General features: G+C 41.2%; 1 long non-coding RNA gene across 1 annotated transcript in view; it reads right to left on the bottom strand.

Moving 5' to 3' along the window:
- LOC110341752 overlaps positions 1 to 24,711 on the bottom strand; it is a 29,827-nt gene extending 5,116 nt beyond the window's left edge. Inside the window, exons 1-2 of the long non-coding RNA XR_005875706.1 lie at positions 24,376 to 24,711; positions 1,875 to 2,169 (exon numbers count right to left, since the gene is read on the bottom strand). This is a non-coding gene — a long non-coding RNA (uncharacterized LOC110341752). The remainder of the gene's footprint in view (positions 1 to 1,874; positions 2,170 to 24,375) is intronic.
- Positions 24,712 to 26,901: the final 2,190 nt, after the last annotated feature.

Raw genomic sequence — 26,901 nt, 5'->3', positions numbered from 1 at the left:
AGTTGGTAGGCAACGGGAATCTCCTCTCTGTTTATTGTGGAATGATATCACTTAATGATAGTGTGCTTATAATCAAGAAATAGCCAGCTTAAATTCTAAAAGTTCAGGAAAGGTCTTCAATATTGCTTTTGCCTATTGGATCTCTGATAAGATGAAGCAGGGTTGTTTGAATTAGAAGTCCTTGTCTGAGGATTCTCCCCCTAGCAGATTTGCTGAACAAGATGGATCCTCCATTCCCGGCACCTCCATCCCACAGAGCAGCCACAGCTGGAGGCTATGTCACACAGAGGACAGAACATCCTTCCCTGAACAAATCTGACAAGCTCATCTTAGGTTGTGACATACAAAATATGGCATAATTGTAGGCTCTAATCATCACAATGATAGCTGCCTTGATAAGAGAGGTCAAATCCCGTTTTTATATCCCGAATTTCTAAAATATTGTTTCGTCAAAAAAAATCAATTTCTCATTTTTCTAGTGTTAACTTGAAAAGGGTATAATTGATCATGCCTAAATCCCTTACATCACCCAGGACTGTGTGAAAGCCTCACACACCCAGCAAGCCACTTGAGTTGGGGGCAGGCGGATAGCAGTCGTCTTCAACATCTAACACCCATGGGCCCAAAGGACTGCAAAGCAAGAACACATTTTACATCCTTTGGTTAAGACTGTGGGGAAAATATCGGCTCATGTAATATGCTCAGCTGGCTCATTGGGGTTTTGTGGTCCAATTTGCGGATAAGATATTTATAAAATCCGGTGATTACAATGCCATCTCATTAACATTTGTTAAGTGAAAACCACAGAAGGCAGCATTTGAGCTCCAGCCTGAGAGGAGAGAGGATAAATAAGGAGGCTGGCTTCCCTGCCTCAGCACAGCAGAAAGACACCCTGATGGACAGATACCCTTTTCCTTCCTTATAGTTTGATTTTTCTCCTTATGGAAGGAAAAGTCTGCAGGGAGAAGAAGGAACATTGCTTTTGCTTTCTTTTGTTTGCTACCTAAGCACATCAAAATTAAGTCAAGACCGAATCCATTTCCCCAAAAATTTACATTCTCCACTGCTTATACTATTTTCCAAGAAATCACTTTCTCCAGGATGTCTGCCTAGATTAGGTATCATAATAGGTGTTTTTAAGCTTGAGGAAGTTCTAGAGGTGATTAGATTCACAGTAATTGCAGTGCAATTGCTCTCACTGCCTTCTGCTTTCCCGTCTCCAGTCCTTTGAACTCCAGTGCAAAAAGGGCTAGAATCCAGTTTCAACGCTGGCACGTATTGGTCCCAGAATCTCTGATAATGTCTACTGTGCAAGGGTGTTACCGTGGTGGGGGTGGAGAACATTATACAAACTACACAGTGAGCACTCAGGCAACAGGAGTACAATTACTGTTATTTTATAGATAGCTGACTTTCTCCTCTAGGCGGTCTCAACTTCACAGGTGGCTTAGGTGATGCATTGTACATACAACCAGTCCTGGGGCTATCCACATGATGTACATCTTGTAACTACTGACCGAGCTGCTCACTCCTATTATCACACTCCCAATTCCCTTCCAGTATCACAACTTGTTGCTGTAATTTTTCTATGTTTTGTTTTAGTTTTGAGACCCACTAATTTAACCAGGATCATCTGTGTGGCCCTGATGAACTCCTCAGTGGGTTCACAGCTGAAGACGATGGCTGCCCTTTCCCCATAATCTATCAGTAGTCAATATTTCAGCGGGGAGAGGGAGGGCCCCATAAGCTCCTCCTCAATCCATGATTAATCAATCATAGGCCCACGCTTGCGCAGGCCCAGTGCTACTGTGAGATCGTGACTGCATGAATTGTTCCATATACAGAGTACAGTGTTTTCGAGCCCTCCTCCTTACCTTCCTGCTCTTGCTTTTCTTCTCTTCCCTCGTCTGCAATGATCCCTGAACCCTAGAGGGGCAGAGACACACTCTTCTTAACGGACAGGAAGACAAAATCTCCATTCTACGCATTAAATGTTTTGTCAAGAAAGCTATCCAGAGGAGATCTTTTCTTGCTAGTTATCAGCATCAGCACTTGAGTCCTTGTCCTCTGATGGCTTCTTCCCACAATTATCAATCTTGATTGTCAGCTTGATCCGATTGAGAGGCACCGAGCAGATTACGAGGCACATTTCTGGGTACATTTGTGAGACTATTTTCAGAGAAAAAAAAAGATCCTGAGGGTTGTGACATAGTGAATGCTTTTCAAATTTTGGAAAGATGGTGGCAAGGTGGTAGATCTGTGGACATGGGCTTAGCCAGACATGTTCCCGGGAGCCCTGCTCTTCCCAGGCTCCTTCTAGCTACTGCTTTGTTCCACTTCGTATCCACCACAGGGTGAAGTGCCCTGCTACACACCCCTTGCCATGATGGACAGAAACCCGTGAAACTGTGCAAACTCAAGTTATCCCTGTTGGGTGTTTGGCGACAGCAACAATAAAGCTAACCCTTTACCACAGCTGAAACATCCTAAATTCCCCATTCTCTTTCCCAGACACACACTCTTACTGTGCATAAGTCTCACTCTCAGCTCTACAGCACTCTGTATAATTAGAAGAAACAGCAGAGAGCCTAATTGGAAGGGCATTAAAATTCCTTCCCACCAGAAATCTAGTTCATCCAATTATTTGCTGTTGCCCTTGAAGCAATGACCTTCAGAGGCAGAACTCTGGGTTAAAGCAGCTCTCCTAGAAAGACATGGGTAAATGCATGATGGACACAGTAAGTGCTGAGGTACATGTTATCGCATGAGCTTCTGAGCAAATTCAGAGTTGACAAAAGTGTAGAAGAAGACCAGAAGGTCTGGTGGGTGAAAAGCTGAGTGTGCAAGTGACAGATGAACCACAGAGGAGAGAATGGCAAATCCATGAGAAAGCACCAAAGTCAGGGAGCGGCACGAGTAGCCTCAAGTTCTGGAGTAGAGTGGAAAGAAAGTATCCAACATGAAGAGAAAAGCTTTAGTTGGTATTAGTGCATTCACTCACTAGTATGCATTTTTGAAGTGTCTACCAAGTCTCCGGCACTCTGGGCACTGCCTGGTTGAGTGAGAAAGCCCCAGTGTTTGGTCAACCAGGTCGGTATTCAGAAACTACATCAGCTTATTCTCTGGTGCTTATTTAAATCAGCGAGCACTGGTTTCCTCCTTTGTTATATAAAGAGACTGAATGAGATAATTGTGTCTAACACAGTCTCTCATGCATATCCATCATTTCTGTCATCCTGCAATTTGGCTGACATTTACTCTTTTGATCCTAGAAGTTCCGGTTGTTTCAGGGAACTACCCTACCCATAGCATTTAATCTGAATGAGGTACTAAGTTCCAGCACCCATGGGACTCAAACACATGGCCATCGGCAGAGCTGTTTTCTCTCCAGGTCCTCAGGAAGCATGATCTACAGCTTACTCAGTGGCAAGTGGTATTTTTCTTTTAAAATATTTATATATTACAGATAAAAATAAATGATTATACCAACAAGCCAACAATCTACTGAGAGATAGCATAACCCATGAACCAGCCAATGTGAGATGAAAAGGAATTCATTGAATTTTCTGTGTTGATATTCTTTATTTGCTTCCATAGGAAGAGAAGACTGGTCCACACAGAATCCACATTTGGGTAAGTCCTCAAATTATTGCAACAAGATGGGAGCTAGCCGGGATCTGGGGCCATGAGAAACCAATACACTGACATAGCTATGGGCATGAGGAACATTGCAAATGCAAGGACTAAACTGAATGGTCTGTGACACATCACACTATTTAGCCAAGCCAAGTTGTGTCTTATTCCATCTGCTGGTGGAGTATCTAGCTTATCAACAGTCAGGAATGGTTGGAGTTATCCATATGAAAATCTCATTCATCTATTAAGCAAGTGTTTAAAGAGGACTTATGTGACAGAAAGCTATGGTACGAATGAAACATGAAGCTCCTGGGGCTCACATATTAGTGAGAGAAGACAAGACAATAAACAAAGGAGAAAAGAAAGAAGGGAAGCTGAGGAGCAGTCTTCAGATCTGTTGTCTAAAGTAAAAAACTGGGATCCTATATGAGAATTAAAAGGTGACATGTCATGCAAAGATCTGGATGACAGCAAATGAGGCCTTGCCTCACACTTCCTAGACTCATGTACCCTTCTTAGTGTAAGGGACTTGACGCTTCAACACTCACTGCATATATGATGGAATTGAGAAGAACGAGATGTCTCTGAAGTCACACTGAGGATTCCCTACACAGGGACTTTTCTGTTTATTTGCTAAATAGTAATTATTTGACAAATATTAACTAAGCCAGTGTTTTATATTTTCAGAGCACTCTGACGGCCATTCTCTAGAGACCCAAATCCCTACTCTAATGTAAGAGCAGGAAGATAAAGTAAGCAAAGGCCCATCCTGAGCTAACTGTGGCCCTGCCTGTTTCACATAAATGACAAGGAGAAGGGAAAGGAGAGAGGTATCTAGGTGTGAATTCATCCAACAAGGCTGGAATGGAAGAGAAGGAAATAAGTGAAACTTCAGAAATGTCTAAAGCATGATTGAAGCTAAGCAAACACCATGCAAGAAAAAAAAAACAGCGGGGAGGGTTGATCTGGAGGAAACTAGAGAGTAGCCAGGGAGAGTGGGACATGGTTCTGCCTACCATCTTCACAAGTTTAGACTCTCAGGTGCCCATTGCAAAGGAGAAATATCAGATACTGTCAGGATTCCTTTACACTCTAGACATTGACACTCTACTGCTATCGGACAACGAGTTTGGAAACCTCATGCTAAGACACAAACAAGCAGGAAAGAAAGCAACCAATCTGGCAAGGGTCATTTGGTTCTGGCTGGCAGGAGGGACTTCGCTTCCACTGTTATTAAACACAAGCAGAAACTAACTGCCCTCTGCCAGATGCTGCACCAAGAACCTCTTGATGCGCCCAAGCTCACCGTTGAATGTCAGATGGACAAGGACAGCAGCCATAGCCTGAGGTAGGCACAGGAATCTTGAACTCAGAACCTGAGTTAGGGGCTTGGTGGACTCCAGACCAAACCATCTAGGCCAGCCCAGAGGCTAGTCAGGTTTAGGGTGACAAGCTGATTGGTGAAGGGCAATAATGTTCCTTGAAGTCAGCTGGCCAGCCCTGAGATCAGCGTAGCAGCAACAGCTAGAGTATTCTCATTAAACCTTCACAGGTGAAGTCCAAGACCAACTAAAACTCAATAGTAGGTATTCCAGTAGGGGGAATTCATGATAAGCAGTAAGGAAATTTGAATGCCGCTAATGTGTTCCACCAAGGTTTCCTCCTCATATTAACACTCATGGACCCCAACTGGTAAGAATTTTGGGTGCTGTTGATTCAAGCTGAGTGACCTTCATCTCTAAGTTGTTTCATGATAAACTCTCCCAGGGAAAAGTATATGACCAGTGATCGGCTTCTGTAGAGACAGAACAATGCTCAGGTCTCCATGCTTCACTATGGGACAATTCTGAAAGAAAACCCAGCTCCCTGTGAAATCAGCAGAGACTGCCCTGGTACAGGAATTCAGAGCATTTTCTCCACCCACCCACTCCCTCCTTCCCCATCACATTGCAGATACATATCCCGAAAAGACCATAAACTTTCTGGCGAAACTCTATCTTGACATTTATTTCTGAGCCCATAAATCGAGAGGGCACACATACCACATGTCCCAAGCCAACGGAATGGGAGGAGAGGGCAGTGGAGCCTTCTGTCTTGGCTTCATCTCCACATCAACAAATCTGTCTCAGAAATCTAGATGGACAACCTTACATGCCTTGTTCTGAACCTATGAGACTGTACTACAACTTGATCAATAAAACTTTACATGCAATGTGCTTCTTCTATCACAAGTGGTCAGTAAAGAGGAAGTGAAGGGCATTTCAGCAGCAGAAAGTTAATGCCTTCATTTCTTCACTGGAGACTGAGCCATGAGAAATGGTTATGCAGAAGCGATCACTGAGGACAAATGACTCTAGTTAAGTCCTTCAACTCCCACCAGACTGTTTCCTAACCTATTTTTTAATATTCTTTTTCTGTTTCCTAATCAATTTTAAAAGCTTTTTTTGACCACACTCAGAACTTTCTCTGTGAATGCCTGTCTCCTGGGGTGCTGAGAACAATTAAATGAGGTCTTGTAACATGACTTCTCTGCGTAGTACACACGATACTTGTGTCTAGTATAAATAAGATACTTGTAAATGCACCTTGAGAACTCTAACAGGTAACAAAAAGTGCAGTTACGATTACAACATAATACATCTGATATGTGATACTATATAGGTTTTTTTTTCAGAGCTTTAACCTTATCTCCATAACAAGAACAGAACCTTTCTCTCTCATTTGATTTCACTTCAAAGCAACTAGTATTTTTCATTGGTCAAATGCTGTAGGGGTTTCACTGACTTTCAGGGCAGCAGTCTAGTTTGTAATGCTGTGCCCTCATACCTTGTGGCTGCCAGAAAGTTTAACTGCTTCAGTAAGGTCCCTTTAAAGTGACACTGGGATTTTGTTTTGCATCAGACTGAAAAAGGAGACAGAGATAGCTGCCTCCCCCAGAGTCACCAGAAGTGTCATCCTGAGGTTTCAAATGCATCCTCCTGTCCGAATGTATCCCAACCAAGACCTAATTCTAACTACCCAGAATCTCAGGATGGTGGTGTGTGTGCACCCAGATCCATTTGTACCTTATTAAAAGAGGAATTGGGATTGCATCTATCCTGCACTAAAACTTTGTAATGGAATAGAAATCCTTTAAGGATTATCTTAAATCTGGGCAATATTGTTAAGTGGGACCTGAATGTAGCCAAATAGCTACATGGTTAGAAAAAAAATGTGTCTTCCTCCTCACAATGATCCCATGAATCGGAGCTCCCGTGTCACTGATCCACTTCAGTGTTGGCACATGTACTGGGAGGATATTAATTGATGGGAGTACAGAAACTACTCAGAAATGCCAGAATGTCTCAAAATAAGAATGGTTTGGAAGCCCCATCAGTGTAATCTATCCCACTGAATCTCATCCTTAGGAGGACTTAAATCATGGAAACCTTTCAGTTTAATAGAGCTAACTGGTTTTCTTGTTCACGTCGCCCCCTTTTGTGTGCCCGTGTCCTATCCCTGCACCAGCCAGACGGCTTGCTTTCCCAGAGTTACCTCCAGCCCTACTTCTCCCCACCACGCACTGAATTTCAGAACCCAACTCGTTTAAGAAACTTGGATGTACACCCCTCCTCGAATGAAAACAAGTCAGAAGATGTGACCTGTCTCTGTGCCTCCCTGCAGGCTGTATGCAAGGGATGGGTAGCTACAAATAATAAAGTTGTACTAATCATAATAATTATGTAATGCACTAAGTAGTTTTTGTCTCTGAGTGGCAGGTCTTCATTTTACGGAGAGGATATATTGCCAAATATTCTTTGTTCATTCCTATTACAAAATGCTATTTCTTCCCATTAATTATCTACATTGACACCATACTGGAAGATTCATAAGATGTGCTGGAGGTTGAGCACAGACTCCCTTAAATTATGGCAGGTGTGTATCACCTGGCTTTATACAGCACCTGACAACACTTCTGTCATGTTCTACCCCTTTAATAACTTCTCTGTGCTAGAAAAAAATGTAATTGAAACAATATGCTGCGGTCTCTGTAGATGATTTTGTGTATCTTTTCAGACGGTCTCTAGTCTTTTTCACAAGGTTTGCACTGGCTAGCCTTAAAGAAAAAAGAAGAGATGAAAATGTTAGAACAGTAGCAAGCCAGGCAAATAGTCACATTTGAAAACTAATGTTCAGAAACATAACCAAATCATATCATGTAGGCAGTCACATGTAAGTCAAGAAAAGTCTTCAAAAACCTCTCAGATGTTGTTTGTCACAAAGTGTAAACAGTACAGTTGTGTGAGCACACAGGGAATCGTGAGGAGGGTCCAAGCTAAGAAGCAATGCTCTTCTGGCTCCTCAGAGATAAACAGTTCTCTTAATTCCCCCACCTTGCTGCTGTCCAAGGTACTGTTCCTATCTTCTGCTTGCCCCACAAGCTCTTCATGGATATCATATTGAACCCCTGGTGCTTCTAAATAACTAGACTTGCAATATGCTGACCACGTAGAGTGATCATTAAAGGCAGACCTCCATTCAAATTCCAGCTTCACAAATTACTAGCAATAGAATCAAAATACTGGATCTAATCCTCAGCTTTTCCTTCTATGAAATGGGAGGGATGGTAGCACTTACTATTTCACAGGCTTAGTTAAGAATAAATGTGCTAGCCGGGCGGTGGTGGTGCATGCCTTTAATCCCAGCACTCGGGAGGCAGGGGCAGGCGGATCTCTGTGAGTTCAAGGCCAGGCTGGACCGACAGCCTCCAAAACAATACAGAGAAACCCTGTCTCGTAAAAACCAAAAAAAAAAAAAAAAAAAAAAAAAGAATAAATGTGCTAAGTGGGCAATCATTAAGAAAACACAGCCCACAGAAAATGTTCAATCATTGCATTGTTTTAACCAATATTTAACTGCTTAGAAATCCTGCCACTACCCAAACATACCAGTGGCAAAAACATCATTGGTATTTTCTTCTCCGACCACAACTGCAAGGACAGTTGAGGGTGTGAGGAGGCAGACCGCTTTGATTCAGATCCAAGGGACAGAACAGGTTCTGGTCCTGGCTTTGTCAATAGCTAAGCTAACAGACAGCATTTCTCTTAACTTCAAATTCTTCTTAGATAAAATAGGAGTGAAAATATCACATATGTGCTATAGGGAGTGATGAAGACAAGTATGATTATATGTATTAATAGTACACTGAAACTACAGAGTGATGAGAGGGTGTGTTTACTGCATGAAACCTGCAACAAACAGAAATAATCAAACCAACAGTCATTAGGATGCTATTCACACCTAGAGTCAGACCCTCAGTCTCCCATATCTCTAGATAAACAAAAACATCAGTTCAACTGAACCAGAGTCTTTGCTGAAGTCTTGTGTTATATGAATTATAATTGTCCAATCATGTTTTGCCACAATAATCTGCATTGGTGGATTAACCTCCTTACTGCAAGTCATTAACACAATTGCTGTGTGGAATTCTAACAATTAAATCTACCTTGTCCCATTCATCCTTGTGTTCCAATGATCAGCACAGTAGTTTGAAGTATTTTATGTGCTAGTGTAATTAATGAATGAAAGAGAGAAGGAAAGGGAGAGAGCAAACTGACAATAAATCTGACTCATGTCTAGTTGTGTTCCTGAGCAACAAGCTCTAAGCCCGGTGACATGGAACTCAATCTTACATGCCTAATTTGTGAAATATGGATAATTACATATCATCTCTTGATACAGAAGGCTGAAAGGAATGAAATCTTATTTTATAGACTGAAAACTGGAGCTGCTAACATCATGTCATTACAAAGGTGGAGTCAAACTTGGGTCTTGGTTTTGGTCTTTGCAAGGTCTTCTGATTAATTCTAGGATCCAAAACCCTCTGGACACCACAGCTCTATTTGATGAAAAGGTGCAAACCAAGGCATGGAGATATCATGCAGTTCTGACTAAGACCCAAACATGCTAATGTCTAGGCCAGGGCTTCTCTCTTAGGCAAAGCTGGGAGTATGACCAACCCAGCTACCACCCAGGCCCAGAACCAGGACTACGAGTTGGCTCACCCCAACACCCACCTCATCTATGAACTTCTGGAGCATGTGAAGGAGCCAGACCTGCAGATCCAAAGCTACAGGATCTCCAGGACACAGGACAACAACAAGATATCCAGGAGAAGTCCCAGTGAGGGCCCAGTATTGATGATACAGCAAAAACCAGAGACCTCAAACCAGACCAATGACTCATTGCAATAAACATTTGCAAGTAACAATATATCACTAAAAGGTATACTCTATGCACTGTGTCACACTACAGCTTCCAAGAGGTGACTTTGTTTTTCCTTTTTTTAAATTTTTGCTTAAATTTCATTTTATTGGAGGAGGGAGGTTGCAAGGGCAGAGGGCAGATATGAAGGGACAGAGAGATGAATGGGATTAAGATGCTTGATGTGATATCCACAAAGAATAGACAAAAAGTTTTGTTAAGCCAACTACAATTCACAAAACAAAGTGGGGAAAGGAGTTGTTATGGTCATGGTGTCTCTTCACAGCAATAAAACCCTAAGATACACATATATTCACTAAGTAAAGGAGTACATAAATAAACAGTTTGGATGAGATCTATATTCTCACAGGATTATTGTAATAACTTTAATGAAATAACATGTATTAAATTGTCAGAAAAAATCTCAACATTATTTCAAAAAGTCAGTAGTCACCAACACTGAGATGAAAAATGTATTAGAATTTTTGTTGGATGGGCAGTGGTGACTCGTGCCCTTAATACCAGCACTTGGAAGACAAGGCAGGTGTATCTCTGAGTTCAAGGCCAACCTGGTCTACAGAGCAAGTTCCAGGACAGCCAGGGCTACACAGAGAGCCTATGAGTGAGAGAGAGGAGGGGGAGAGGGAGAGAGGGAGGGAGGGATGGATGGACGGACAGAGAGAGGGAGGGAGAGAGACAGAGAGAGAACAGTATATACTGTTAGAGATAAAAAGCATCTACTCTAACTATCCTTAATTTAACAATCATATGTATTTAAGACAAATGAGTAAATAGTCTCAAAATATAGGATACAAAGAAGCCAGTGAAAAATAGTTTGCTAACAAAATAACCAATGCACAAAAGGAAGAAACACTCTGATGGATTAGACACAAGAATGGAGGGAGAAGCCTGGCGGTGGTGGCGCACACCTTTAATCCCAGCACTCGGGAGGCAGAGGCAGGCGGATCTTTGTGCGTTCGAGGCCAGGCTGGACAGATAGCCTCCGAAACAATACAGAGAAACCCTGTCTCGTAAAAACCAAAAAAAATAAAATAAAAAAATAAAAAAGAATGGAGGGAGAAACAGAAGAAAGGATCCATAGAATATAAGACAAAACATTGCAAATCACACATTCCAAACAGTAGAAAGATAGGCTGAAAAACTGAATAGCTCCTTAGACATTTATGAAACTATAACAAAAGAACTAACAACCATGGAATCAGAGTCCAAAGAGAAAAGAGAGACTCTGATAAAAAAAAATAATGGAAAGGGGCTTCTAAAACCTGGTGGCATGTACGCTCAAACCGTATAAACTCAAATAATCCCCCATCAAGATAAACCACAGTCAAACTTCTGAAAATTAAATCCAAAGAAAGAAATATTAAAAGCATAGAAAGAAATGATGCCTTGTCTATAGGAAGAGAAATCACCAAATAATAATGGATTTTTCATCAGAAACCATAGCGGCCAGAAACAAACAAACAAAACACGTAACCCAATATTATTTAAGTGATGGCAACAAGAACTATCTAGCAAGGAAGAGCACCACATTCAGCATGCCTTGGTCTTGGAAACTTGACTGGGGCAGCAGGAGAATGAAGAAAAGACAGACATACAGACACAGTGAGTGCTCTCTGTCCATGTGGAATCAAAGTAGCAATCAGCAACAGAAACACGGAAATCCTCAAACCCTTACACACTAACCCACACACTTGTAAACAATCCACAGGAGAATCTGTGGAAGCCTGTGTTTACAGGGCTGCGGTAGAAGCCAGCTGGGCGGCCCATGGCTCATGCCTGAGATGGGGAGTGTGGATTAAGAAAGGCTAGCTAAAAGACATTAAAGGAAAAGATGGAGACACTGAATAAAAGCAGGAGGGCAAGTCAGTCAGTACTGAAATGCTGTGAGTTTATTTTTCACCACTCTTATATACCTTAACCAAAAAGGGGAACATTGTATCACGTATATGGAACAAACAGACTTTTCTTCCTCTTTTCTCCAAGAATTCAGCAACCACACCTTAGATTCAACTTCTCCTTACCTGGCCTTGAGGGTCAAGAGTAACCACACCTCAGACTAGGTCTGTTGTTATTTAGAATAAGACACCCAAGGCCAAGATCCAACATCCTACTGTAGCCACGCCTTTGACCTTTAAGTCTTATGACTTACTGAGGACAGTTTTGAACTCTCTATCCTTGAACGAAGATGGAGTGAAACAATCAAATGGGCACTGACAAAAATCTCAGAAAGTTTTAAACACACACACACACACAACTTAATGAGAACAAAACTTCAGCAAAACAAAATACATAGGATACAGGTGAGGCAGTGCTTACAGGAAATATATAGCGCTTAATACAAACATAAGGCAAGATGAAAAGTTTCGGATGAACAACGTAGTGAACTATGTAGCAAACCTGAAACGAGAACAAGGAATAAGACAGAAGAAGGAAAGATGAAATGGGCAGAAAGCAGTGGATATGCAGGTTATTTGAAAAAACAGATGAGTAGAACTGGCAATCTCAAACCAACTAAAGAGGAAAGGGTACACATTAATAGTACCAGGAATGAGATGGGATCGTAGCTATCAAAAGGATAATAAGGGAATATTATGAACAGTTCTACACTCACAAACTTGACAACTTAGATAAAGTGGTCCCTATGTCTAAAAAATCATACACATATAACATGACATAAACTAAATAGTCCCCTTGTCACAAAGGAAGTTGATTTTTTAATTTAAAAACACCAGTCAAAAAGTAATCTCCAATTCTCCTCTAGATAGTTTCATTAGATAACTCTACCATTTGCCTGGTTTATTTAACATAATATTTTCCAGGTTCATCTTTATTGTTACAGATGACAAGATTTCCTCAACTTCTAAGGCTTAATTAGATTGCAGTATATGAATATGTATGTGTGTATAGGTTTGTGCATATGTGCATATGTATGAAAATGGCACATTTTCAATAAATTCATCTTAGCTATTACTAATTATCATTAGCACTGCAACTAGTGTTTAGTTTTTAGGTGCAATTAACTGATGATTTCATATCCTTTCACTGTATATACAAATATAGTTCTGCTTTAACAGTTTTAAGGACCTTCCATATTGTTTACCTAAAATTTACATTAGTTTACATTCCTTCCAGCAGCACCTAATTGCTCCTCTTTCTATAAACCCCCTTTAAAATTTAGCTGTTGGTGTGTGTGTGTGTGTGTGTGTGTGTGTGTGTGTGTTGTGTTGTATGTGTGTTATGTAACTGCCATTGTGCAGGATGATTAACACTAAGTCTGGCACTATCTTTAAGAATAAAAGAAATCTTCTCAATATGTCTTGCAAAGCTAAGATTATCCTGATTTTAAAACCAGACAAAGACAACACTTTAAAAAAATAAATCTATGGACCATTATTCCTCATAAATGTAGATGTAAAAGTCTTTAAAAAAAATTTTATCAAATAGAATCTAATAGTATACAAAAAATGATGAACTTTGGCCAAATGAGTTTTATTCCAGGAACACAAACTAGTTCAATACTAGAAAATCAATCTATGTAACCCACTATATTAACGGAATAAAGAAGAAAATTATACAATCATGTCAGTCAATGTATACAATGCATTTGATAAAATTGGACACCTATCCAAAAAGTCTTACAATAGTAATATAGAAAAATGTCTTCAATTTCTAAAAAAGCCTACAAAGTCTTACAGTTAAATTATAATAACTAATAAAATAAATATGCTTCATGCTAAAGCTAAGAACAAGGACGTCCACTGTCACCAATCATTGTGTTAAACACAGAAGCTTCAGTGAGAACAATCTGAAAAATCAAGTTATGCAGACCAGAAAGGATAAAATAAAGTCTGTCCTTTTTTGTAGATGACATAAATATCAATATAAAAATTCAAATAAACCTACAAATAAAATAAAGTAGAACAGCCGGGCGTTGATAGCACACACCTTTAATCCCAGCACTTGGGAGGCAGAGGCAGGTGGATCTCTGTGAGTTCAAGGTCAGTCTGGTCTACAGAGCAAGTTCCAGGACAGCCTCCAAAACAATACAGAGAAACCCTGTCTCAATAAATAAATAAATAAATAAAGTAGAACTAATAAGTTGCAAAAGGCAAGGCAAAATATTATGTCCTGGGGGCTGGAGAGATGGCTCAGAGGTTAAGAGCTCTTCCAGAGGTCCTGAGTTCAATTCCCAGCACCCAGCACCCACATGGTGGCTCACAACCATCTGTGATGAGATCTGGTGCCCTCTCCTGGCTTGCAGACATACATAGAGGCAGGATGTTGTATTCATAATAAATAAATAAAATCTAAAAAAAATATTATGTCCTACACAGCAACATTATGTGTGTAACAAAATTTTAAACATGATGTGATTTATAATTCTTATCACCTAGAAAAGTAAAGTTCTTAGGAAAAACAAAACACATAATTTTCACACTGAAAACTAAGTGGAAGTGGTAAAGAAATAAAACAAGATATAAAAAATGTCAAAAAAAGAACATGTCATATTCACGGGATAGTAGATAAAGACCTCACATGCTTTCAACATGATAGATGGCTTAACACAATCCTTATAAAAATCTCTGAAAGATTTTTGTAGCTATAAACATGATTATCCTAAAATTTAAATCAAAGTTTAACAAAAATAAAATGGTTTAAACAAATATTTAAATAGAATAAGAAGGGTATAATAACTAGTCTACCTAATTTCAAGACTTACATAGCTGGAGTAATCAATAGTATGCAATAATAGTGGAAAGAAACATGGACTAATGGAGAACAGAGAATTCATCAATAGAGAGTCCACATGTTTATGTCAAACCAATTTTTCAAAATGGCACAAAGGCGATTCACAGAAGAAAGGGTAAGTTTTCCAACGTATGGAGCTTATATGCAGAATAAAATACTAAAAAGTATTATAAATCTCCTTCATACAAAAATTAGCTTAAAATGGATCACAAATGTTATATTAAATACAAAACTATAGGAAAAAATGTGTGAGAATATCTTCAGGATCCAGGACCAGGGCAAATTATCCTTATCCTTGAAGCAAAAACCGTATTCCATAAAAAATAATAAATTGAACTGGATGAGAATTGAAATGGAATTTGTGAAAATTTATATTTAGAGAGCAACAGAAACATTAAAAATGGGTAAAAATACTTAGAAATAACACATTTGGCAAAGCACTATCTGAAGCAAAAAGGACACCCAATGTTCAATAACAAAAAAAACTATTTATATGCCCCAAAATAGGCAAGAAAATGGGCAAGATACATGAACATGCAGTTCATTGATACACACACGCATATATATGACCCATATACAAAAGCCACAAATAAACTCATGAAAATATGTGTTACATCAGAAAGAAACCTATAGTGTGAAATTATTACACACTGCAAAACTGTCTAGTCTCCAACTAAAATAACATCAACAATATCTATGCTGGCAAAGATATTACTGAATTACTCTCACGTTGCTGGTGGGAAACCAAACCGGGAGTCACTGTGAATAGAAGTTTCTTTTCAAAATGATGACAGTGAGCTGTGACTACAGCTCAGTTGGTAGACTTCTTGCCTGGCATACTGGGTTCTCTCTCTCCAGCACTCCATAACCTGGGTCTGGTAGTTTGTGCCTGTAATCCTTAGGAGATGGAAACAAGAAAGTCAGAGGTTCCAAGTAATTCTCAGCTCACAAAATAAAAATAACCAGAATAATAATGCAGGCCCCTTATTACCTATCCAACACAGAGTGACTGATCAGTCATGAAACCATATACACACCACCAACAAAAACAGACTCATCGTGTTGTATTTATACATACACACACATACACACACACACACACGCGTACACAGGAATGTCAAAGAACAAGAGGCTAGAGGCTATTAATTTAGGGGGTCGGGAGGGGATCAAGAAAGGGTAGTTGGGAAGGGTAGAGAGAGAAAAGGGAAGGAGGAGCAATGTAATTCTATTCAATTAAAAATATTTTAAAATGAATTTTTTTTGTTTTGTTTTTCAGGACAGGGTTTCTCTGTATTGCTTTGGAGGCTGTCCTGGAACTTGCTTTAGAGACCAGGGTGGCCTTGAACTCACAGAGATCTTCCTGCTTCTGTCACAAAGTGCTGGGATTAAAGACATGTGCCACCAATGCTCAGCTAAAATGAATTTTTTAAATAAATTTCTAAACGCAAAACATAGGCACAATTATTCTGAGGAGTCAAGCAAAAATAAATGTCTACAATAAGGGATTGATGAAAAAGTTAGTCACTTCTTGTGTCAAACAACAGTTCTCAGTAATATTGTTAATTCAGTAAAGATATAGCTAGAATATGAATCAAAGCCTTGGAACCAAGTCCCATTGTGACACTTATTAGATATGTGATCCTTAGTCACATAAATTCCAAACTTCACTTTTCCATCTTTAAAACAGGAACAGTAAAAGCAGTTAGGAGTTCTCAGCTACTTCTGCAGAAGACTTGAGTGCGCGCGCAAACACACACACACACACACACGCATTCACATGCACCCAATATTAATAAATATTTTCAATTAAAATAAAATTAAATGGGAGCACTAATATTTTCCCTGCTCACTCCACATAGTCTCTCAAAACCCTGATGAATGTGTGATTATACCAAGGCACAGTCTTGGTCTCATTCATCTCTGTGGCACTCCTGCCTAGCTGACGGCCAGCAGGAAAAGGTATTCCATAAATGTCTACAGAATGAATAATAGTTTTAGGAAGAATATGTAAAATGAAAGTCATTAATTGTGATACTAAATCCTCCTGCTCTGCCAGCAAAGTGTGCTGTTGTCATCTAGAGCCAGCTTTAAGTAATATCACATATTCTTTGGGAAGAGACCCTCGACACTGACCATTTTGCACAATCTCTTTTATAAAATAAATATAGAAATGGCAGAACAACTCACTGCTTCATTATGCAGTATGGATTTGTCTGATAAAGTAAATTTTTCCTGTGGCAAGTTTTACAGACTAATTTATCGTGCTTGAGAATTATTCTAGCATGAGTGGGTAGTACTGTATGGCTTATTATCTAGATTTCAGGCCAATGAACTAAAGGTACTCTGAGAGAACAGGAAATATCTAGATATATGACTACTAATACTATATTAGGGTTCAATCCTTAGGGTAGACTTTTTTGGAGATACACTTGAAGTTCCTTAGATATTTGAAAGCTATTCATGGAAAGTATCAAACATTACTGCATTCCAGCAGAGTCTTTATCAGCAGCTGTTCACCAAACACAGAGCCATGTCTGCAGACACCTGTATGGATGTTGTTTGGTTTGGTTTTTGAGACAAAGCCTCACTATGTAGACCAGGCTGGCTTCTACCTCATGGAGAGCTGCCTGCCCCTGTCTCTTGATTGCCAGGAGGGAGTTAAGGTGATTATCAGCATGCCCAGTTGGATAAATATTATCTATAAGTGGAACATTGCTGATAATGATGTCTCACCATCAGTTAAGGTTATTTCAACATATGAAATCCAAGAGTAATTATTGGATTTTCAGAACTTTATTTAATTGTAGAAATTCAGGCAACAAATAAATAATGAATGTATGCATCTGAAAAGAAATGCTTCTGTAGTGCTCTGTGAAAGGACTTAGCATGTATATTTCAAATGCATAAGCTTGAAAACACTCGGTTTATTTTTAAAGCTATCTAAATCAAATCACTTTCGCTGTCTACCCTTTTTTTATATTTACTCCAGCACATCCTGTGACTTATTTTGCCTGCTGCCAACTCTGCTGATCCCTTCTAACTGCCCCCTAACCTGGCAGTCACAGAGCCTTGGGGAAACATTCTTTACAAGTGAAGAACTCGCTCTGCCGTGTGGCAACGCACTGCATTCTCGGGCAAACGCAATTACTGGAATCAAAAGCAGCCTGTGTTACCCTTTGCTCCTAAATTTGAACTGGAGGTAGGAAAAGCTATGTGACCTGTCCCTACCGTGTGACAAAGAGTCAAATATTTGAGAGGACCGTCATACACCAGGTCATGTGCCTCTCCTCCAGCCTGAACTTCTGCTCCAGTTTTTCTTTTCCCCTCATATCCTGATACTCTGTGCTGAGCTGTAATTTATCAGTGTCCAGATTGAAATGAGGTGGCCAGAGTTGAATAAATCGCCAGCCTAGAATATAGGGCACCCATTGTCTGCCTTATAAGCTGTACATCATATTTTTCTTTTTCTTTTATTTTTTATTACATTATGATATGTGTATATGATAGAGTGTGTGTGAGTGTGTGTGTGTGTGTGCACGTGTGTGAATGTGTGTGTTATGAAGTGTGTGTAGGAGGTGGGGTCTGGAGATAGCTTTATAGAGTTGGTTCTCTCCTTCTACCATGTAACTAAGCTCATATCGTCAGGCTTGGTGACCTTTACCAGCTGAGCCATTTAGCCAATTCTTTGTACCATAGTTTTTATAATACAGCCTAAAGTATACTGTGCAGCCAAAGATAAATATTTTATACTAACACAGGTTAAGCATGTTTAATCTGAAAATCTGAAATCTAAAAATCTTTGAGCACCAGCATGGTACCACAGGTGGAAAATTCCACACTTAAACTCTAGTGTTACAAACTCACTAAAAAGATTGTATAAGATTACTTTCATGTTTAGACAAGTAGATCTCATTCAAAAATAAATATTCTAAAATCCCAAAACTCACACATCAAACACTTCTGGCCTCAAGCATTTGGAATAAGAGATGCTCAACCTACAGCAAAGCACCGTCATTGTACTTTTTACACGCATCACTGCCACGGTCCAGGTTTATATTAATATCTTTTAACTTAAATAAAGGGTGTTCCATTGTCCATTGCTAAATTATATCATTTTGTTTTGGTTCCAACAATGCTATTTCCTGTGAACTCTGATTTTTTTGTCCAGCGAGTTGGCTGTGACTAGTGCGTTGACTCTCTGCTTCCTGGAGCTTTGATGAGTAGCTTTTCTAACCTGCAGCAAAGACTTCATTGAAAGCATAGTACAAGGGAGAAGCAACAGTTCTGTGACTTGCCACTGGAAACGTCATGGCAAGGCAGCATCCTGAAGCATCAACTAACAAAACGGTCAATACTAAATATGCGAACAGCAATGCCAGGCCAAGCCTCAGATGGCCTGTACTAAATGAGTGTTCGGAAGTGAAGAAACAAATGCAGAGGAGAAAAGGGTGGATTCCTGAACCTTCGAACTAATTTAAAACATGAGTTTCTCTACAGGAAGACATTTAGGAGATGTATTTCTTTCCTAGAAAATGTAAAAGATAGAATTAACTAACAGATGTTCCAGAAATTTCCAAAGGACCTGAGATCCTTATATCAAAGAGATATACTGTTAATTCTTCTCATGTTAACTTCCCCAATATTAATAGCCAAGCTGGAAATCAACCTCAGTATCCATCCACCAATAGATGAGTGGAGAGAGAAACTGTGGTAGATACACAAATAGTCCATAGTTTATGTAAACTGCGTGATAGATACACACACTATTCAGCTTCAGGAAGCTCTGTGTTTTTATATAGATGAACCTGGGGCAAGTAATTGAAGAGAAATAAGTTGCACACAGAAAGACAAATGCTGCATGTTTGCACTTACATGTGAAATCTTAAAAAGTCAGATTTATAGGAACAGAAGGGTACAATGATGGCCGCCAGGGTCTAGAGAGAAGCAGCTGGGAAGTTTTGGGGAAATTTAGTCAAAAATTATAAACTTTCAGTTAGAAAGGATAAATTCAAAACTTCTGTTGTACCAGGGTAACCCACTGTTCTTAATACATACAAAGTGAGTTAACACATATGTCAGTCAGCTCCATTTAGCCAGCCCATTATACACATATTTCAAACTAACATGCCATACGTCATGAGTGTATACAATTTTTGTCAATTTAAATATTTGTACATTTTCTTCAGGTGAGCAAGATGGTTCATGTCATAAAAGTGCTTCTCCCAATTCCCAACAGCCTAGGTTCAATCTCTGGGCCCCACATGGAGGAAAGAAGGGACTCCCTCATGTTATCCTCTGACCTCCAAGGGCCTGCACACATGCACACTACATAAATACATGTCCTTTATTTTTTTCGTTTTTCGAGACAAGGTTTCTCTGTATTGTTTTGGAGGCTGTCCTGGAACTCACTCCGTAGACCAGGCTGGCCTCGAACTCACAGAGATCCTCCTGCCTCTACCTCCTGAGTGCTGAGATTAAAGGCATGTGCCACCAACGCCTGGCCCAGAGAAAAAAATTTTACATGGAAAAAAAATCCTTGAGAGAATGAGAAAGAGAGAGAATCAATGTCCTACAATGGCAGCATAAATTCATTTCCTACTACGAATCTCATCTAAGAAGTTGACAAATGCAGCATTAAAGGATGGGTAGGATGTGAAGCAGATTAGAAGAGGGGTAAACAAGTCAAGTGGAAGAAAATCTGGGCCCATTAAGAACTAAGGAACTCTTTTAGCACCTCCTGCTGTCAGCTGCGGTCTGTCTACCCACACCCCACCACTGTTAGCAACTCCGTCGTGCAGAAATCAGTATTTCCAATGTCTATGTCTTTAAATGGTTTTCTGATGTCTAAAGAGATTGTCTGCTTTTAAAACGGGTCATATAGAGGACTGATATACAAGGCAAGTAGAGGGTTTAACATATGCTAGTTGATCAATGCCCCAGTTTTTAGAGTGCCAAGGATGCAAGGATATCAAGGACTGCTGATGTTTACTTTCGTTGTGTAACAAACCAAATGTTAAACACGACCCTTGCAACTGTTCCCTCTTCTTTCCAAGTCAAGGTACTTTGATGCTAGAATAAATATCAATATAGTTCCACTTTGAGGAAACAGGTTTTATGGAATGATTTCACACTGTCCAGTAGGTTTTTTTTCCCACAAGCAACTTAAAATTCTCTTTGAAAGAAATACTTAAAAATCGAGTAAATTCCAATAGTGGCGCGATCTGAGACGATCACTTTAAATTATGACAGTCTATGGTTCTCCTACATTCTCTGTTCATCACTTCTGCCTTTTTAACCTAAAAGTGCAGGAAAGAGTCAAAATGTCATAATTGGGAACTGAAAGCAACAACCCAGCCACCAACATAAATCATTTTGGCTTAGAAATAAAATTCATTTTTGAAGAAAAAATTCTGGAGGTTTTCCAGGACGTAAAGCAATTTCTTACTTATAATTTATTCATCAGAAATAACTTTTTTAAAAAGATTTAATCCAGGTGGTGGTGGCACAACCTTTAATCCTACTGCTCAGGAGGCAGGGGGAGGTGGATCTCCAAGTTCAAGGTCAGCTTGGTCTACAGATACAGTTCAAGGCCAGCCAGGACTACACAGAGAAACCCTGTTTCAAAATAAAAGAAAAGATTTACTTTATTTTGTGTGTATCAGTGCTTTGCCTGCATGCCTGTAAGTGGCATGTGTGCCTGACGATGGCAGGAGGCCAGAAGCAAGCATCAGATCCCCAGCAGATCCCCAAGAACTAGAATCATACATGGCTGTGAGTCAAGATGTGGGAACCGAACCCAAGTCCTCGACTAGAGCAACAAGTGCTCTTAAAATGTTACAGGAGGAATTGGGGGAGGAGCGAATGTGCTCAAAATACATTGTATGGCATTTCCAAAGAATTAATGAAAACATTGATATAAAAAGTAAAAACACTAAAAAAAATTTTAAAGGCCCATTTTCATAAGTTGACCCAATAAGTCTTTAAATGCAGAGGACCTTGAAGAGTCTCAAGGCCTTTCGTCAACTAGCTAAGCAATAATAAGAAAGGACTAAAATGCAAGTCCCTGTCCACTTCCACCATGAGATCTAGGGTCATTGACTAGATATAAGAGCCTCCTGAACCAATAATTTTTAACTTCTCCTCACCAGCAGCCAATCATACCAAGAAAGAACAAAAAGATAAAATATAAAGTATTTTATACATAGGATCTAAATAAGTCTTTGTTGTTTTTACACTTTACATTTTAAAAAAATGAGGGTGGAAAGATAGCTCAGAGGGCTGGAGAGATGGCTCTGAGGTTAAGAGCACTGACTGCTCTTCCAGAGGTTCTGAGTTCAATTCCCAGCAACCACCTGGTGGCTCACAAACATCCGTAATGAGATCTGGTGCCCTCTTCTGATATGTAGATGTACATATCAGGCAGGATATTGTATTAATAATTATTTATTTATTTATTTTTAAAAAATGAGTAGTTATCATCTTACTGAAAATGCAAGGTCCATGAGAACAGGGCCCACATCCAGACTGCTCACTGTGTTATTCACAGCGTTGTGTTGTTACACAGTTCTGGTGCTCTGTTTTGTTCCCACCACCCAAGCACTCTCCCATTTGGAGGGGATATCCTGATGTGTACACTGCAAGGGGGGCACAATGCTCCTCTTTTCCTAAAGTTCTAGTAGGACTCTGGTGTATGCAGCAGGACACACACACACACATACACCACACACACACACACACACACACACACACACACACACACTGCTAGCTCTTGTAAAGATGACAAAAAACTCAAGGGGTAAGATGGGAGCCATTCTTAGCTGTAGCAACAGAGGTGCAATCATGAGCAAAGGCTTGCCAAGAAGCCTATGGCTCTTTCCTATGCTTTGTTCTCCGTGGCTCCTGCTCAGCTTTCCTGTAGCTCTGCCAGCTGCTGATTTCATCCATTAACCCATGTTCTTTCCCTCTTCAGTTAGCGTAAAGCAGCTTCTGTTACTTACAAGCAAAACCAGTAGTAGGCTGATAGTAGATACTCAGATATTTCTTAGGCGACATCTAGGCTAAAAGGGTCAATTGTCTATTATAATTTTATATCTAACACTACCATTTCCACTCTCCCACAGCCTACATTTTGCACCTACTCCGTTTACATCCCAGATAAGTTGTCATGCTTAATAAAATCAAGTTCTTCTTGATACAAGAGTCAAGTTAGAAACAAAAATTTTTAAAAATCGAAACTAGAAAAAAATCTTTTAAATCTAAACTAGGTTTGCTGTTATTTCCCCCCAAGAATGCTGTGAAATGTCATGCACTGTGGATAGTGTCGCTTAAGTAATAAGGAAACTGACACAATGACAGAAACTTGGGATACTGTCTGGGGAATTAAAACCAGAATGAGTGGGCGTGAGAGAGAGTTAAATGTTTTCCGAGGTAGCATCTGAAAGTGTGCTAAGTGTGTGGATGGGGGAGGAGGCTGGAGACGGAGGAGGGGAGGGGGAAAGGAAGACAAGAGACTCTAGAAATGAAGACTTACACTTTAAATATGGGCTGACATTCACCATGCCCACCGAGGTCAAAGTGGTTCAGTAGCTTAGGGAACAGCCTCTTAAAAGACAAAAAGTATTAACACAGAGACACATAGACAGACACACAGAGAGAGAGAGAGAGAGAGACACACACACACAGACACACAGACAGAGACGCACACAGAGACGCACACAGACAGAGACAGACACACACACACACAGACAGAGACACAGACACACAGAGACAGAGACAGACAGACACAGACACACAGAGAGACACACACAGAACAGACAGACAGACACACAGACACACAGACAGACAGACAGACACACACACACACACACACACACACCTGTTTTCACTTCTGGGTCTATGGAACCAGGATAAAGAAGTTGGTCTGTAAATCTTTAAAAATGTCTTCACCCATAACTATCTCCTCACCACCTAAAAGAATCCACGTTTATAATGTTCAGAATGTGTCCTGCTTGCTTTGTATAAGCATGAACCCCCAAACTAGGTTACCCCAAATTAAAATTCCATTAAATCAACTCAAGTAAGGAATAAAGGAAAGGACATTTTCTGAAAAGCGTGCTTCATCCGCAGGGATTCAGTGCTAGCCACCCTACTCCCCACCCTACCCCTGCCATGTCTGGTCTCCAAGGAGCTGGTACCCAACCCTATCCAAAAAAGAGCCTGAAGAACACATCCCACGAAAGAAGATCGCTAATACTAAGAGACGCTTTTCAAAGGGGAAGGGTGTGAAATACTAAAGAGGTGCTTAATTAGCTTGGATATCCTGCATACCCAGTGTGTTTTCTTCATAACGTGATTTCTATTTTAAAAAATGAAGTATAAAATTCAAATTATAAAAACCCATATGCATGGCTTTCAGTGAAGCAACGAAGACACATAAAACCTATATGTGGGCTTCCGGTGTTTTTCTGCTGTAGATATGGAAGACAAAGGCCTTGGGTCAATGGATTCATCAAACACGTCCTCTGTTGTTGCATCAATTATGCAGTTCTAACTATACCGGCCCCTTAGCACGTACTCTCCTCTCGAGCTCCCTTGCTCCGAGGACTCTGGCGTTTCTCCCCAGGACATTCATCCCTCTCTCAGCGTTGGGACAGAAGGACCGGGCCACCCACTGCCCTGGTGGCTGCCAAGACACAGGGACTTGTTGCTGGTAGCAGATTTTCTTACCCTGCCGACTCAGAGCCAGAGCCGGGAGTCCTCCAAGCTCCCTGGGGCTCCTCGGATGGAGCACGGGTGGGGACGTCTGCCCAGGCGCCCAAGAGTGCCGGAAGCCCGCCCGAAGGGAGGGAAGCTCTAGACTGGTTGCGGAGCTCCGAGCCTAGCCCTTCTGCCTGCCGAGGTCGCCGGGTCGAGGGCACCCGAGGGTCCAGCCTTGCTCCTGCCTTCCCCGCAGCCTCCCCACCCCCATTCGGGCCTGTAATCAATAGTGGGCGCTGATTTTTCACAATTGCAGCTGTCTGATTCATCAGTGAATAATTAAATCAGAGGCAGCCAGGCAGGCCTGGCGTCGGAGTATAGGGGCCCCTCCTCGATGCCTTCAAACTGGGGGGGGGGGTCAATGGGAAGCTGAGAGGACGCCTGGAGGACAGGCCTCTGCTTGAGCTTAGGCTGGGAAAGCTACCCGGCGGGGGGCGCCTTTCTGGGCGTGGCTGGGGAGCCAGAGGCAGGTGTGTGGAGCAGACCTGACTACTCGGGAAGGTGAGGGAAAGCGGGGCGCTCCCCAGAGACACAGCTCGGGTTCGACCGCCCCTTCCTTTTGGCCACAGGCACCACCCTCAGGTCCCTCGCTCTCAGCTGCGAGGGACGCACTTTCCGAGGGGACAGGAAACCCACCCTCGGAAAGCGAGGTGTCTTTGAGAAAGATAGAAGCGCCTAGAAACGGCATTGATTTAGACATCAATCCTGACCTACTCCCTCCTCCTCCCCACTGGCTGGGCCGCACCGCCCCCTCCTCGCCAAGAGGACCTTCGCCAGCCCCAGGGCAACCAGAGCCCCTCACTCGAGTCCCCGCAGCCTGCATACCTGTCCCCAGGGTCTCCCACCTACCTCCGCAGCCTCGACAGCTGCACCCACCATCCGCACATCCACCCCGCCTCCATGACCTGCACACCAGCCTCCACAACCTTGATACCCACCTCTATGACCTCCAAGCCACTCAAAGCAGCCTACAAGACCCTCAGTCAGCACCCAGGGCCTGCAGGTCAACCTCAGGGTGTGGGGCCTCTAATACCAATCCCCAGAGCCTCGACGCCCTCCTCTATGGTCCCCACACTCAGCCCCGCGGGCTGGACTCTCTTGCCACGTTCTCTATCACCGTCTCCAGCCCACTCCACGCGGTAGGCCTCCATGCTCGCTCAGACCGCTGAAACAGCCGGCCCCACATCGGGGCATTCGCTGCCCTGCAAAAGCTACTTCCTTGGGGCCAACAGGTCTTTCGGGCCATCCAGGTCCCAGAGCGGCCGCTTTGCTCTCTCAGCCCGGGGTCAGGAGCTCAGTTTCCTTCTCTGCAACCCTACCGATTGAGTCCTGCTTCTAGAATGGCTACAGCCCCTTGGCCACCTGCAACTCCTGCGGCCGCCAGTCTTAATTTTTTACACGCGTTGGCAAGCAAAACGATTCAGAATTCGTAAGGCGACATCGAGCCTATTTTGTGGTCATGAAATTCTCCTAAAACAACCTTAAAGTACTCTGTGACTTTTAATAGTGTTATCCCAAAAGATCAACTTAAAATGAGTTGATTTTTTATTTGTTTGAGAGCAGACAGTAGAAAAGCCTTAAAAATGTGCGAGTTTAATAAACGGACCTAATGCACATAAATATTTTTAAACCCTTGTTATATTAGTTTCCGACTTAAAAAATCTATTTTAAATCGGAAATTCTATTTCTCAAGTCTCCGTTCTGGCCAGTGTCTATGCTAAAAATCTCCTCCTATGGAGAGGAGATTTCACACAAATGAAAGGTATTTTAAAATCTCATTTTCATTGAGAAAGTATTAGGTATTCGTAGTAATGAATAAATAATGCTAAGTCCTCAAAAATTGTGATTTCTAAAACAAATAAATGGTTGTTTTTAGAGGACAATAAATAAAAAAGTAATGCCATACTTAGTGTCTCCGGGCAGCTTAAAAACAGCCCCACTTTCAAGAAGCTAAATTTGTCCTTCTTACAACCAACTGCAACTTTTGCCTTTCTTTAGAAAAGACAACAAAAAGATTTCACGCGCAACTAGACCGGGACAAAGGGACCTCACGCCCGGTCTCCTTTTGTAAGGTGACAACTGACAAAAAAGGGAAAACTTCATCTTCAGCCCACTTGAGTAGTACATCTGGAGACCCTCGTTACAGAGAAAGCGCAACGGAAGTCACCCACAGACTCCACACCCAGGCTGCCCGGCTTTGAGGCCAAGGTGACAAGCAATCTGTAGAACTGAAAGTCGGAGAGGGAGGAATTCCTCCTTCTCAGGCTTCAAGACATTTATAAGTGCCTTGTATTTTTAGAGAAAACTAACCTTCTCCCGTCTCGGGAAATGGCCATAAGCTCCTCCCTCCCCGATAGAAGTCCTGAGTATTTGAATATTCTCAAGTTAGAGCCCTCAACTTCCCCATACACATTATTATTATTATTATTATTATTATTATTATTTATGTTTTCTACAAAGAGGGAAGCGTTTCACCAAACAGTTTCAGCAGTGTTG

Source organism: Mesocricetus auratus, unplaced genomic scaffold (assembly GCF_017639785.1).
Source record: "Mesocricetus auratus isolate SY011 unplaced genomic scaffold, BCM_Maur_2.0 Super-Scaffold_6730, whole genome shotgun sequence".
Lineage (NCBI taxonomy): Eukaryota > Metazoa > Chordata > Mammalia > Rodentia > Cricetidae > Mesocricetus > Mesocricetus auratus.
This window is presented reverse-complemented; position numbering and strand designations above follow the sequence as displayed.